Source organism: Bolinopsis microptera, chromosome 12 (assembly GCF_026151205.1).
Source record: "Bolinopsis microptera isolate Bmic1 chromosome 12, MBARI_Bmic_1.0, whole genome shotgun sequence".
NCBI lineage: Eukaryota > Metazoa > Ctenophora > Tentaculata > Lobata > Bolinopsidae > Bolinopsis > Bolinopsis microptera.
Genome location: NC_087083.1, coordinates 15094239 through 15108795, shown reverse-complemented (window position 1 = coordinate 15108795; position 14557 = coordinate 15094239). Strand labels below are relative to the sequence as shown.

At 36.4% G+C, this 14557-nt stretch overlaps 1 long non-coding RNA gene across 1 annotated transcript; it reads left to right on the top strand.

The window, feature by feature from the left end:
* The first annotated feature begins 90 nt into the window (after positions 1–90).
* LOC134824581 (uncharacterized) lies at positions 91–13567 on the top strand. Its single transcript, XR_010161433.1, has 4 exons — positions 91–193; positions 295–438; positions 632–894; positions 13381–13567. It is a non-coding gene; the product is annotated as an uncharacterized LOC134824581 (long non-coding RNA).
* Positions 13568–14557: the final 990 nt, after the last annotated feature.

The window sequence follows — 14557 nt, the reverse complement described above, 5'->3', positions numbered from 1 at the left end:
TGTATTTGGTATTTTTCGTAATACAGCATGTCTGAGTTGACCACTGCTTTATGGCAAAACAGGGCAATGATTGATGGACATTTAAAATTCTTTCAGAAAAATGTCGGCATGAAGGACAGAGTAATAGCAAATTATGGAACGGTTCAAAATGTTAATTCGAAAAATAGCGAGAAAAAAGGAATTGAACGCTATGGTAAGAACGATAGTGAAACAGAAAAATAGACTATGAGTATGTCAATGATTAGCAGGCGAGTGGTACGAATTTTAACCACGATAACACTATCTTCATCGCAGGTACAAATAGACTGAGGAGTTGGGAGCTGGCAATTATTGTTCTGTTTTCCTGTATGGGTTGTATGGCAGCCATGGCAACTAGAAACTTTACTAGCGGATTCTATTTTGAGTTCTTAAAGAAGAGGAATTTAAACAGCACCATCGGTAAGGAATATTAATTTGAATTTTGTGAATCCGGGACTCAATACTTAATTACACCACTTTAACTCTCCTTAAAATGTAAGGCAGATAACCTCGTGGAAGGCAAAAATTTTAGATTATTTTTGAACAAAATTGAATAATTATATCTATTTATCTCTATTTCATTTTGTAAACATTCAATTCTTCATTTCAAAAGGTACCATTGCGATCTCGATGACACTTATTACTACAGCGGTGAGTCCGTATCTGTTTCGGTTCTTTCCAAAGGCCATAACACAAAGTCCTGTCATCACAAGATGTGCAGTACTGTTCTTTCTCAATGCACTTTTTCTAGCCCTGATGGGAGTTCTAGACCTGGTTTTGGAAAGGTATCCGGATGGTCGACTGGCGTTCGTAATAATTTCCGTATTGAGGTCACTCCAGGGATTGACAACTGGCTTGCTAGTATTGCTTTTGCAGGTAATATATTCTAATTATATTATATTGTGTTGTCACGTTGGTCTATGAGCGGGTTTATATACCTCGTTTCTAAGAAGCAATACAGATATAAATTTAGAAAGATAATCATATATCTACTTATGGCGAATTGAATATATAGTAAGGGGAAAAGTGGTCGATTTAAGGGTTCCGTTGGATTTGAATGTTCACAAGGATTTCTCAACGGAATATGGTAGTTAGGACCCCTACGAACATAATTAGACTTGTTGCCAATTTTGTATCTCAACAGAAACACCACTTTTACCACTTTTTACCACCTTTGTACCACTTTTCTGGTTTGCCAAATATCTTTAGTTGTGAACGTCGTAGAAGGCTGAAAATTAACCTAGAATGTTTATCTTATCAAGGAGTAAAACTTTTGTTACAAAAATTTTTACATTGGACAATCAGCTAATTGGATAATTACCAATTAGTTAATCACCAAAAAAAGTGAAAATTTTTTATTGGCTCAAAATGATTGAAATCGTTTGAAACACGGAGAAATGTAGTTTTTAGAAAAACTTCAAAAATTTTTGACTTAAAATTTTTTTTCGAGACTTGAAAAAAAGTTTGAAAATTTGAAAATATTTTTTCCGCCAAAAGTGATCGAATTGCATGAAACGTGGATAAAAATGCTTTGCAGAAAAATTTCGAAGATTTTTAGATTGAGGAATACTAAAATCATCAATATTTGAAGTTGGAGTTCAGTAAATCTCGACATATTTTAGTAATTAGGAATAGCTTAGCGGAAAGGGCTGGACCTGAAAAAGGTTAACCACACAATATTAGAGTTTCATAACTAATTACAATACAGCTTTATCAAATTCCACATAAAGAAACAGCACAAAAGGACCATTTAAGATCGAACCGATTTTACCTGCTGTACTATCATTGTATTGATTTCAATGATCAAAACCTCTGTCAATCTTGCCAATCTATACCGGGTATCTGAATGTACCGGACCTCTTATTTACCTCTATAATTAGACCCAGTTGTGCAAGAAATGCGATTTCTCACAGGGGTTTCTTTAAACTGTGCACTTTTTGTCACTCTCGCAACTCGCAAGAGGCCTGGTATTATAGGGGGGGTATAGGAAGCGAGTGTAAATATACCTTCCATCATCCATTGTGGCTTTTTTGTATTGTGAATGCGCATGCCGCTTCGTTTGCTATGCCATATACCTCGAATAACCCCATATGTCATTGCCAGGGTCGGGATAGAGCTGGAGATAGCATTGAAAAGTTGCTAGAAATAGCTAGATTTAGAGTAAACTGGTGGTAGCTGGGTGGTGCTAGCATGGATGTAGCAGAACGTAGCTACACGGGGTTTCATTGGAGTTGGTTATTTTAATGACCAAAGAGTGCCGGAACTAAAGTTACTTAAGATTGCAGTTTAGGGGCAGTGTAAACCACGGTGTAGTCAGGGACACAGAGCTACAGTGCAGGAGTACTGCAATAGAACAGTGCAAGTGATACAGTCTGCAACAGTAAAACGCCGACGAAGCTAGACTTAGAGTGAACTGATGGAAGCTGGGTGGTGCTAAAATGGAGGTAGCAGAACGTACTACATGATGAAAACAGGAAAACTAAGGCTGGTTGAGACCTAAAAAGATGTGAATCTGTCCTGATAGATCCAGTGAAGAGCGAGTAGCGAAGAGTTTGATCACTAACCTAAAGCTCTAAAGAAGAAGAGGGCTAAAGTGACTCACTTTGATTAATAAATCCGGTACGGCAAGGTCTGTGGCCTTGATAAGAAGATACCATGAAGTAATTCATGCGGAAAAGTTGATTTATATAAAGGGTTCCGTTGGATCTAAAAAGGGTGGGTCAGAGTAGTATGTAATATGGTACCGCTGTATCACCTAAAAGTGAGGCACCTGATTTTGTGTATAATTACATAATTTAACCCTAATCAGTGGTGATTTTTGCTAATCCTAATTGTTAATTGTATACACTAACCCTAATTAGGAGTGTTTATTCCTCATTAACATTTGGCTAATTTGGGGAGACCATACTATTACACTGAGGCTAACCCTAGATAACAATTATGTAGTGTGTACTGTAACTTGAACACTGCGTATGTTGCATGAGAATTGAGAAAGTATATACAATAGTTATTGTCAGAAGCTTTTAAGCACACCTGTTCATATTATATAAAGGAGCAAGTGCTGGGGGAGCATTTTGCACATCTAATCACAACCTTTATATACTTTCTAATGGAAAAGTCATTATTTGTAATACGGGAGTATCATGTAAGTGTTAACTTGTGACACACAGAAAGTTTTTTCTTATTACCTTTTAGCTTTCTAATAAGGACTGATGTTGACCTTTGGGGATATTTCTAAGTTGTCAGACCGTGAACTAAGAGAGAAGTTAATACCTAAACCTGGATCTAGTACTGAGACTCCGAGGAAAGTATACAAGGTGCAATTGTTTAACCTAAAGCTCGATTTTCTGGATCAGGATTAAGTTGAATACTGACCCATGATTGCATCTGTATGGATACTCAAAGTCACAACACCTGTTGATGTGACAAAAGAATCAGCCAGTTTTGATGAGTTGCACTTGAAATATCTTATCGATCAATTTGACACATCTGACCGAATGAATTATTATTATTGTGTGTCAACAGTATGACATAGTACACAGCATGCAGTATAGGAGAGCAGCAAATTAATCAATCGTGTTAATATGAGTGAACATTATTTTAAATAATGTGTTAAGATCACTAAAACAGTAAATTTCTCAACCCCCAATAAATCGGCTATATAAGGAACTCATAAACAGGATCATTTCATAATTAACGCGCTACGATACGCTTCATTGTTTTTTTTTAGAGCTTATTAACTTTTGTGACATCGCGTAAAACAAAACAAAAAACGTCCTATATAAAGGGGGACTCTATACAGTTTAAGTCACTTCACGTTTGACTAGTAACGCTATGTCAAAGATGGTGTACTCCCACAAATGTAACCATTGTTACAAGTCTTTTAAAACTTCACGAAGCTTAGCGTCACACAAATACAAATTTCATTCTGACACACGTTCAGTTAATAAAGACTGCAGAAATCTTGATAATTTTTCTATCAATAGTGATATTGAATCAGTCTCTGTAACAAGTGAGACATCAGTTTCATTAGCTCTACGTGAATTGAAAGATCTCATGAAAATTGTACAACAAAGAAACGACAAACAAGAGGACAAATTGAGGGAATTGGATGCTAAGATATTCTCGCTGGAGTATAGTAAACGTGATGATCTTCCTACACCAATGAATTACAATCACGACAACACCAATGAGATAAAGTGGGAGACTAAAAGACAATCTGAACGAATAGGAGATCTTGAAAGAAAAATAAAAAGATTAGAGCAATCTTGTGAAGATGAAATGGATCAATCGTTTGTCAAAACAGTGGAGGATGCAACCAACGTTCAGCAATTATTCCAAAGCAATGACGTGGGAGCAATCCAGAAACAAATAGTAGCTCTAAAGAATGGAGTTCTTTTACTTCTTGACAATTTTGATCATAGTCCTGAAATAGAAAACCTGTTGCGACGAATATATGATGCTTCATTTAAAGAGGCTCAAGAAATCGTGCACAAAAATTTCTTTGCTCTACAAAAAGCTTTTACTTCTGTCTCGTTTGAGCAAAAACCTAATTTTGAAAATGAAGATGAATCGGACGAAAACGAAGAATCTCAAAATGATGAGACTACAGATCAAACTGAAAACGATGATTCAGAAGGTTCAAGCGATGAAATAGAGGAAGAAAATTCAGCTGATGAGACTCAGACAGAATATTATACTAGTGATAATTCAGACATTGAAGATTCGAATTGAAGAAAGGGACTATGGATAATTGAATACTCAATATTCGACTTTTCTTTCTTTTTTTTTTAATTTAGAATTACGTATTAATTTAAAAATATTGTAGCGAGGGATTTTTTTAAATTGTTATTCGATATATTCAATTCTTTTTAGTATTTAAAAAAAAAACTATTTCTTTTATTAATATTGTCATGAAATACGCAAAAGACTAAACAAACTTCATAAATCAATTTCAATTTGCAAATAAGTAAAACATATAGATAATTCCACAATATAGATGCAAAAACCATAAACCCGGTGATATCACCCATATCACCCGGTGATATCACCCATATCACCCGGTGATATCACCCGTATCACCCGGTGATATCACCCGTTAAAACATATAGATAATTCCACAATATAGATGCAAAAACCATAAACCCGGTGATATCACCCATATCACCCGGTGATATCACCCGTATCACCCGGTGATATGTTATTTTCCTGCTACTTTTGATCATTCAAAATGATAAAATTTAAGAAAAAGCTGCCCGGACGAGCTCAGTGTACATGCTTTGTTAGTTATTACAGCGTGGTTACTATGTTCATATATATTGGAACAGTGCATATAATCGAAAGTATGTATCCAGACATGTGTATGTGTTCGACCAGAGTTCGTTTCAAAGTTTACAGCTCTCACACAACTCAGTTTAGTGGGCATTCCCACAATTATTTGAGATGGAAATGAGTGGAGAGAATGCTCTCCTGATTCCGTATTTTCTCGGGAGCCAACCCCGAACAGTGATATAGCTGACTCATGGTACTGGAGATAGGCTAAGATCTCTCTAACCGAACCGTCAGCATCAGCCATATCACAGAAATTTTTGTGTGTTTTTGAGTTTTGTAAGAGCTGCAGACCCTGGATTCGAACCTGGGACCTTCAGATATTTTTATTCATTTCAAGCTTTCAAGGTGGGAAATTAGTGCTCTGAGCTAATTCCAGGCCATCCCAGTTAGAATTCATGTGTACTTATAGACTGAAATAACGATACAATGAGCAATGTTTGTCTAATGACTGGCCCTCAGCAAGGCTCGAACACTCTACCTCGAGGCTAATTAGTAGAGTGATCACAGCTGCACGCCACGGGAGGGCCGTATGAACTAAATAACATTGCTTTATATACGTCATGTATAGCTTCCATCTTTGTGAGGCACTACGTTTGTTGCATACAAATATATACAATAGTTATTGTCATAAGCTTTTAAGCACACCTGTTCATATTATATAAGGGAGTAAGTGCTGGGGGAGCATTGTGTACATCTAATTACAACATGTTTATATGTTGACTGATGGAAAAGCCCTTATTTGTAACACAGGAGTATCATGTGGGTGCTATGTTGTAACACACGTTTATTGTCAAAAAAATTATTTCGAGATGGCAATCAATTCTCAAAACCAAAGAGTTTTTTGTTGTTGTCGTGAGCGTGTTAATTTTGTATGTGCTAGCTAAATTTAACTAGAGTGTACAGTTTAGGACAACACCTGGTTGATATGGTAACGTAATGAGAAAGCACTTTTCAGGACGGTTACTCAGTAGTACCAAGATTGTACCGTCATTGTAAAGTAAAGTTACGGCAACAGCTGTGTTTGTACTTGACAGATATTTACTTAATTTAAGAATCAAATAAAACTAAAGTGAATTGATAAAAATGTAACTTTCTTAAAAGAAAAACATGTCAACAAAATGTAGAAGCTGATAAATATATAGTGTACTCGATCACGTATTACACTGACTGTTTGATATGAAATGTAATTTATAGAGAGTACTTACAGGACGGTTACTTTACAGCCTCAAGAACAATATGTCATTGTATAATAGCCATAGACCTAGTACAGAATAGTCACGATAGCAGCTGTGCAATGTATTTGACTCAAATCTCTTGTCAGGACTGGTCTAGATATTTTATATTTTCTACAATTATATCAGAAGATCTCAACAAATTGAACAGTGTGCGAGGAATTTTTAAATATAATAATCAATGAATGATGTTGTTAATTCTTACCTCAATTAGTGGACCGTCCCTTTACATTAGAACTCAGTGTTTGTCTTTGTTAAATATCTTGATTAGGTATAATTACGAACAGGTGCGTGTTTTACTGGACAGTCTCTATCTTCTTCATATCTTGAGGTCTTAGCTTTAGGTAAGCGACAACTGGATCAAAGTTAATTCCTACCCTCCCTCCCTCCTTTCCTACCCCTGGAGGGGGTAGGGTAGGGAGGGAGGGTAGGAATTAACTTTGATCCAGTTGTCGCTTACCTAAAGCTAAGACCTCAAGATATGAAGAAGATAGAGACTGTCCAGTAAAACACGCACCTGTTCGTAATTATACCTAATCAAGATATTTAACAAAGACAAACACTGAGTTCTAATGTAAAGGGACGGTCCACTAATTGAGGTAAGAATTAACAACATCATTCATTGATTATTATATTTAAAAATTCCTCGCACACTGTTCAATTTGTTGAGATCTTCTGATATAATTGTAGAAAATATAAAATATCTAGACCAGTCCTGACAAGAGATTTGAGTCAAATACATTGCACAGCTGCTATCGTGACTATTCTGTACTAGGTCTATGGCTATTATACAATGACATATTGTTCTTGAGGCTGTAAAGTAACCGTCCTGTAAGTACTCTCTATAAATTACATTTCATATCAAACAGTCAGTGTAATACGTGATCGAGTACACTATATATTTATCAGCTTCTACATTTTGTTGACATGTTTTTCTTTTAAGAAAGTTACATTTTTATCAATTCACTTTAGTTTTATTTGATTCTTAAATTAAGTAAATATCTGTCAAGTACAAACACAGCTGTTGCCGTAACTTTACTTTACAATGACGGTACAATCTTGGTACTACTGAGTAACCGTCCTGAAAAGTGCTTTCTCATTACGTTACCATATCAACCAGGTGTTGTCCTAAACTGTACACTCTAGTTAAATTTAGCTAGCACATACAAAATTAACACGCTCACGACAACAACAAAAAACTCTTTGGTTTTGAGAATTGATTGCCATCTCGAAATAATTTTTTTGACAATAAACGTGTGTTACAACATAGCACCCACATGATACTCCTGTGTTACAAATAAGGGCTTTTCCATCAGTCAACATATAAACATGTTGTAATTAGATGTACACAATGCTCCCCCAGCACTTACTCCCTTATATAATATGAACAGGTGTGCTTAAAAGCTTATGACAATAACTATTGTATATATTTGTATGCAACAAACGTAGTGCCTCACAAAGATGGAAGCTATACATGACGTATATAAAGCAATGTTATTTAGTTCATACGGCCCTCCCGTGGCGTGCAGCTGTGATCACTCTACTAATTAGCCTCGAGGTAGAGTGTTCGAGCCTTGCTGAGGGCCAGTCATTAGACAAACATTGCTCATTGTATCGTTATTTCAGTCTATAAGTACACATGAATTCTAACTGGGATGGCCTGGAATTAGCTCAGAGCACTAATTTCCCACCTTGAAAGCTTGAAATGAATAAAAATATCTGAAGGTCCCAGGTTCGAATCCAGGGTCTGCAGCTCTTACAAAACTCAAAAACACACAAAAATTTCTGTGATATGGCTGATGCTGACGGTTCGGTTAGAGAGATCTTAGCCTATCTCCAGTACCATGAGTCAGCTATATCACTGTTCGGGGTTGGCTCCCGAGAAAATACGGAATCAGGAGAGCATTCTCTCCACTCATTTCCATCTCAAATAATTGTGGGAATGCCCACTAAACTGAGTTGTGTGAGAGCTGTAAACTTTGAAACGAACTCTGGTCGAACACATACACATGTCTGGATACATACTTTCGATTATATGCACTGTTCCAATATATATGAACATAGTAACCACGCTGTAATAACTAACAAAGCATGTACACTGAGCTCGTCCGGGCAGCTTTTTCTTAAATTTTATCATTTTGAATGATCAAAAGTAGCAGGAAAATAACATATCACCGGGTGATACGGGTGATATCACCGGGTGATATGGGTGATATCACCGGGTTTATGGTTTTTGCATCTATATTGTGGAATTATCTATATGTTTTAACGGGTGATATCACCGGGTGATACGGGTGATATCACCGGGTGATATGGGTGATATCACCGGGTGATATGGGTGATATCACCGGGTTTATGGTTTTTGCATCTATATTGTGGAATTACTATATGTTTTACTTATTTGCAAATTGAAATTGATTTATGAAGTTTGTTTAGTCTTTTGTGTATTTCATGACAATAAAAGAAATAGTTTTTTAATACTAAAAAAGAATTGAATATATCGAATAACAATTTAAAAAAATCCCTCGCTACAATATTTTTAAATTAATACGTAATTCTAAATTAAAAAAAAAGAAAGAAAAGTCGAATATTGAGTATTCAATTATCCATAGTCCCTTCTTCAATTCGAATCTTCAATGTCTGAATTATCACTAGTATAATATTCTGTCTGAGTCTCATCAGCTGAATTTTCTTCCTCTATTTCATCGCTTGAACCTTCTGAATCATCGTTTTCAGTTTGATCTGTAGTCTCATCATTTTGAGATTCTTCGTTTTCGTCCGATTCATCTTCATTTTCAAAATTAGGTTTTTGCTCAAACGAGACAGAAGTAAAAGCTTTTTGTAGAGCAAAGAAATTTTTGTGCACGATTTCTTGAGCCTCTTTAAATGAAGCATCATATATTCGTCGCAACAGGTTTTCTATTTCAGGACTATGATCAAAATTGTCAAGAAGTAAAAGAACTCCATTCTTTAGAGCTACTATTTGTTTCTGGATTGCTCCCACGTCATTGCTTTGGAATAATTGCTGAACGTTGGTTGCATCCTCCACTGTTTTGACAAACGATTGATCCATTTCATCTTCACAAGATTGCTCTAATCTTTTATTTTTCTTTCAAGATCTCCTATTCGTTCAGATTGTCTTTTAGTCTCCCACTTTATCTCATTGGTGTTGTCGTGATTGTAATTCATTGGTGTAGGAAGATCATCACGTTTACTATACTCCAGCGAGAATATCTTAGCATCCAATTCCCTCAATTTGTCCTCTTGTTTGTCGTTTCTTTGTTGTACAATTTTCATGAGATCTTTCAATTCACGTAGAGCTAATGAAACTGATGTCTCACTTGTTACAGAGACTGATTCAATATCACTATTGATAGAAAAATTATCAAGATTTCTGCAGTCTTTATTAACTGAACGTGTGTCAGAATGAAATTTGTATTTGTGTGACGCTAAGCTTCGTGAAGTTTTAAAAGACTTGTAACAATGGTTACATTTGTGGGAGTACACCATCTTTGACATAGCGTTACTAGTCAAACGTGAAGTGACTTAAACTGTATAGAGTCCCCCTTTATATAGGACGTTTTTTGTTTTGTTTTACGCGATGTCACAAAAGTTAATAAGCTCTAAAAAAAAACAATGAAGCGTATCGTAGCGCGTTAATTATGAAATGATCCTGTTTATGAGTTCCTTATATAGCCGATTTATTGGGGGTTGAGAAATTTACTGTTTTAGTGATCTTAACACATTATTTAAAATAATGTTCACTCATATTAACACGATTGATTAATTTGCTGCTCTCCTATACTGCATGCTGTGTACTATGTCATACTGTTGACACACAATAATAATAATTCATTCGGTCAGATGTGTCAAATTGATCGATAAGATATTTCAAGTGCAACTCATCAAAACTGGCTGATTCTTTTGTCACATCAACAGGTGTTGTGACTTTGAGTATCCATACAGATGCAATCATGGGTCAGTATTCAACTTAATCCTGATCCAGAAAATCGAGCTTTAGGTTAAACAATTGCACCTTGTATACTTTCCTCGGAGTCTCAGTACTAGATCCAGGTTTAGGTATTAACTTCTCTCTTAGTTCACGGTCTGACAACTTAGAAATATCCCCAAAGGTCAACATCAGTCCTTATTAGAAAGCTAAAAGGTAATAAGAAAAAACTTTCTGTGTGTCACAAGTTAACACTTACATGATACTCCCGTATTACAAATAATGACTTTTCCATTAGAAAGTATATAAAGGTTGTGATTAGATGTGCAAAATGCTCCCCCAGCACTTGCTCCTTTATATAATATGAACAGGTGTGCTTAAAAGCTTCTGACAATAACTATTGTATATACTTTCTCAATTCTCATGCAACATACGCAGTGTTCAAGTTACAGTACACACTACATAATTGTTATCTAGGGTTAGCCTCAGTGTAATAGTATGGTCTCCCCAAATTAGCCAAATGTTAATGAGGAATAAACACTCCTAATTAGGGTTAGTGTATACAATTAACAATTAGGATTAGCAAAAATCACCACTGATTAGGGTTAAATTATGTAATTATACACAAAATCAGGTGCCTCACTTTTAGGTGATACAGCGGTACCATATTACATACTACTGGTCAGTCTCTCTGTTTTCATCAGATTCTGATGAAAAATGCTGTTAAGGCTCAGGACGGTGGATCTTAATAGGTCGGATAGCTGTATCTGGTTGCTTCCAGCCCACCCCTTGTCGCTTGAAAATTAGTTCTCACCCCACCTATTCCAAAAATGCAGTTACCAGAGCAGGAAACTCTTCTTCCTCCTCTTCAGTCAACACAAACACAATCAGGTTCCAGCTACTCTCCTCCTCTGCAGCCACAATCTTATCTCCTTCTTCGGAGTTTTACTGTTGCAGACTGTATCACTTGCACTGTTCTTTTGCAGTACTCCTGCACTGTAGCTCTGTGTCCCTGACTACACCGTGGTTTACACTGCCCCTCAACTGCAATCTTAGTAACATTAGTTCCGGCACTCTTTGGCCATTAAAATAACCACTCCAATGAAACCCCGTGTAGCTACGTTCTGCTACATCCATGCTAGCCACCACCCCAGGCTTACCCACCCAGGTTTTTACTCTAAATGCTAGGCTATTTCTAGGCAAAACCTTTTTCATGGCTTTATCCTCCAAGCTTAATCCCGGACCCTGGCAATGGACCCTTATGGGGTGGTTATTCGAGGTATATGGCATAAAGCAAAAACGAAGCGGCCTGCGGGGCATTCCCCACAATACACAAAAAAAAACAGGCAAATGGATGATTGTAAGGGTATATTTTACACTCGTTCCTATTAACCCCCCCTTTATAAAATATTTCCCCAGGGCCTCTTGCGGAGGTATGCGAGAGTGACCAAAAAAGTGGCACAGTTTAACAGAAAACAACCCCTGTTGGGAGAAAAATTCGGATTTTTACTTTGCACAAAAACTGGGGTTCAAATTATTAGAGGTAATAAGAGGGTCAGGTTACCCATTTCAGGGATACCCGGTAATAGTATTGGCCAAGGAATTGGGACAGGAGGTTTTTGAATGCATTGGGAAAAAATCAAATAAATGATAGTACAGCAGGTAAAATCGGTTCGATCTTAAATGGTCCTTTTGTGCTGTTTCTTTATGTGGAATTTGATAAAGCTGTATTGTATTATGTTATGAAACTCTAAAATTGTGTGGGTTAACCTTTTTTCAGGTCCAGCCTTTCCGCTAAGCTATTCCTAATTACTAAAATATGTCGAGATTTACTGACTCCAACTTCAAATATTTGATGATTTTAGTATTCCTCAATCTAAAAATCTTCGAAGTTTTTCTGCAAAGCATTTTTATCACGTTTCATGCAATTCGATCACTTTTGGCGGAAAAAAATAGTTCAAATTTTCAAACTTTTTTCCAAGTCTCGAAAAAAAATTTAAGTCAAAAATTTTTTGAAGTTTTTCTAAAACTACATTTCTCCGTGTTTCAAACGATTTCAATCATTTTAAGCCAATAAAAAATTTTCACTTTTTTTGGTGATTAACTAATTGGTAATTATCCAATTAGCTGATTGTCCGATGTAAAAAATTTTTCATACAAAGTTTTACTCCTTGATAAGATGAACATTCTAGGTTAATTTGCAGCTTTCTATGATGTTCACAACTAATGATATATGGCAAAACCAGAAGGTGGTACACAAAGGTGGTAAAAAGTGGTAAAAGGGTGTTTCCGTTGAGATACAAAATTGGCAACAAGTCTAATTATGTTCGTAGGGGTCCTAACTACCATATTCCGTTGAGAAATCCTTGTGAACATTCGAATCCAAACGGAATGCCACTTTTCCCCTTACTAATATATGAAATGTCATCTTAGATCAACAGCATCAGACATGGATCCAGCAAAGACATTTTGGGGGTGCAGGCCAGGGTCCTATGCTGGAATTCCTCAACTGCTGTGGTTTGTCATTCGTGTTATTAAATTCATTGACTAGAATGTGATTTAGATGAAATCACCTCTGAAAAATAGATCAAATTCACCGTCTAATATCTGAAAAAAGTTTCTCATTCTGCACCCCCAACCCGTGGATCCATGCCTGGAAAAAATATACTATTGATATTAACTCAACATGACAATTGTGAAAGGCTACGCTAGAGGGCTTGCCTTCATTTATAACATATATGATTTTTTCGATTCCGATTTTGGCCTCATCAACCCTTATATCGGAAATCAGGTTAGACCCCCCCCCCCTCATTTATAACATATATGACCTGAATATGATATTTTTTTCAGGGAGAAATGGTAGACCTCTATCTGCAAGAATACAAAATTCTCATAATAATAATTAGCTGTTCCATGCACGTAGCAAACATCATCTCAAGTATTCTAGCAGCGCAACTGTATTCATGGGGTGGGTGGCTATTTGTGGGACTAGGATTAGCAGCTTTTACCTGCCTACCCTTGTTCCTAATACCGGCAATCAAAGTGGTCCAAAGACGGGCCCAGAGTATGATAACAAAAGACTTCTTGAAAATGCAGGCTCTCTTGAAGATTTTGTTTGACTCCCAAAAAGGGAGTGACAGGATTAGCTGTATCAGGAAAATAGCATTCTACATGCCTGAGGTAGCACTATTATCTGAACAATGTTTTTTTAAAACAATATCTCCTTCATTGTTCACACTTTTACAGAGGAGAATTTTAACATTTCTTCGGGTAAGTGGTGAGGAATTCTGGTGGGGGGGGACACTGGCACGGTTCTATTTAATGGAATAGTCTTTAACGGGTCTTTTTTGGCTCTTATTCCGCACTATTGTTACTTGCAATTTATTACTGGGGACCAAAGAAGTTGAATGGTTTTTTTTTGCAAGATTTTGGGGGGAACGGTATGCTTTTATCAATACCCCGGAATTATATTTTTTTTACTACTTTTGGGTCCACAAACAACCAAGTTTTTTTTTTCCATTTCCTATACAATTAACCCGTAACGGTTTTTCGACAAAGAAGGTTTCTGTGTTGGGTAGGGAATAGGAGATGCTTGCAGTTGCCAAAAACTATTCCATAATTTGGGGAGCAAATGTTCGTTCCCTCTATGAAAAGATGGGGGGGGGTCTTTAACCATAAACCCACAGGTTTTGGGGGAGGTTTCCGAATTCAAAAAACTTGAGTCCAAAAAACAATTCTGGGCAAATAAAATTCTTTCTGTTGGGCAATTTTAGTGAATTTAGTTTACTGTCAGGTAATTACTTTTGTCTAGAGAAAAGCGAGGTAGTTTCCTGGTCCTGGGGATGACGGACAGGAAGTTGATTTTTATTTCTGGTTGGTTTATAGGGGGACTTTATATTGTTGTAGGGGGTTTGGTTTAAATTGAGAGGGGCTGTGATATAACTTTTGAAGGAGCTTCCAAACAAAAACCCATAACCTATATAATTAATAATTATTATATATAATATTCTATCCACACTTAAATTTC